Here is a 1,967-nt window from a genome sequence, read left to right as displayed (position 1 = left end):
ATTCTTTTTTTTCTTTTTTTCCTTGCTCTGTAGCCCAGGCTGGAGCGTGGTGGTGCGATCTCGGCTCACTGCAACCTCTGCCTCATGGGTTCAAGCAATTCTCCTGCCTCAGCCTCCCAAGTAGCTGGGACTACAAGCATGTGCCACCACGCCCAGCTAATTTTTGCATTTTTAGTAGAGACGGGGTTTCACTATGTTGGACAGGCTGGTCTTGAACTCCTGACCTCGTGATCCATCTGCCTCAGCCTCCCAAAGTGCTGGGATTACAGGCGTGAGCCACCACGCGCCCGGCCAGTGACACTGGATTCTAATACAGGGCTGCCTGGCTCTGAAGCCTGAGCCCCTGAAGCCACAGCACCCCACGTTTAGGTCCCTCCTTCTGGGTCCACTCCAGGGAGTCCTTTGGGATCCTGGTTGAATGAAGAGCTCAGCAGGGGCCGGATCACAAAAACCTTGAATGCCAGGCAAGGGAGGCTGGCTTTCTTCCAGAGGGTTTGGGCAGTCGCTGATGGGTTTTCAGAGGGGGAGGCAGGCAGTACAGGTGGCATGGCCTGGAAGGCTATTAGGAGCAAGAGTCTGCCAGAAAAGGCAGTGTGGGAAACCCAAACAGTCTCAGACCCTCCTTCTACTCATATGGGAAGAATGAGGGATGTGGGGGTGCTGAGGACCAGGGCCTGAGTACTCAGGGTGTGGGCTGGGGTGGGAGGCAGGAAGCTTGGAGTTCAGGGAAGAGCCCAAGATCCAACTTCCAGCAGCTTCAGAGCAGGCTGCAGAGGCCCTGAGCACGCTGGAGGTTCAAGAGGGAGGGGGCCTGAACTCACAACTGGGGCCAGACTAGGCAGAGGGGCTTGGGGAACAAGGGAAGGGGAGTTGGTTCCCATTTCCCAGGGTAGAGGTCAAAGGTGGAGTTGGGTAGGGGAGGACCCTAAGGGCCATGGCCTAGGAGCCACTTCCTCTTTCCCACAGTGTAGAGTGATGTCACTCCCGAACCCACCCTACTCCATCTCTGCCTTACAGCAGGCAAGCCTCGGCCACGGGGGCTGTGGGAGAAAGGCTCAGGGATGAAAGCCCCTGCCCTTTACCCCCATTCCTGCCACAGCTTGGGAGGGGAAAGACCAAAATGAGTCAGAGAAAACAGCTCCTCAGCCTGGTGGCCCCACCTAAGCCCCATCCTTAACTGTAAGTCAAATCCCAACCCAGCTTTAGCGTCATGCTTAAACCAGACCCACCCCCATCATAAACCTGACCCAGCCACACCTCCGATCTCTGCTGCAAACTCTACTCCAATCCCAGTCCTGCCAATGAGCCCTGACCTAGACCAAACCAGCCTCCACGTCGGTTACAAGCACCACATCAGCCCAATCTGGACTGCGCCCTCGGCTCCACACCTAACTCTAATTTACCCCAGCCCAACCTCAGCTCCATCTCAACCCGACCCTAATCCAAACCTACTTTAGTGTCGCCTGAATTGAGCCCCAAACTCAACCCCACTCCAGTCTCCGTAAGCCCCGGCTCCAGTCTAGCACGGACCTCAGCCGCACTACACAACTTCTCCCTGTGCTCATCCCCACCCCAGCCTCCGAAACTCCTGCCCCTCACCTTTCCCCCAGCTCCATCCCCCGACCTCCTGTTGCTCAGCATCCAGGTCCCACGCTCCGACCCTCAGCCCTATTCTTTCCCCTAACCCCACTCACTCCCACGCCCACTCCCACCTGCACTCAGCGAGGGGGTCACTGTGTGGCTGACCTTGGTGGGCACACACACATGTCCAGGCACGCACACACACCTCAGCACACACACACCTCAGTGTATACACACGTCAGCACACACACACAGCACACACACACACCTCAATGTATATACACACGTCAGCACACACCTCAGTGTATACACACACGTCAGCACACACCTCAGTGTATACACAGTCAGCACACACACACATCAGCACTCACGCCTCATGTACACAT

The sequence above is a fragment of the Mandrillus leucophaeus genome, unplaced genomic scaffold, assembly GCF_000951045.1.
Source record: "Mandrillus leucophaeus isolate KB7577 unplaced genomic scaffold, Mleu.le_1.0 Scaffold67, whole genome shotgun sequence".
Taxonomy (NCBI): domain Eukaryota; kingdom Metazoa; phylum Chordata; class Mammalia; order Primates; family Cercopithecidae; genus Mandrillus; species Mandrillus leucophaeus.
This window is presented reverse-complemented; position numbering follows the sequence as displayed.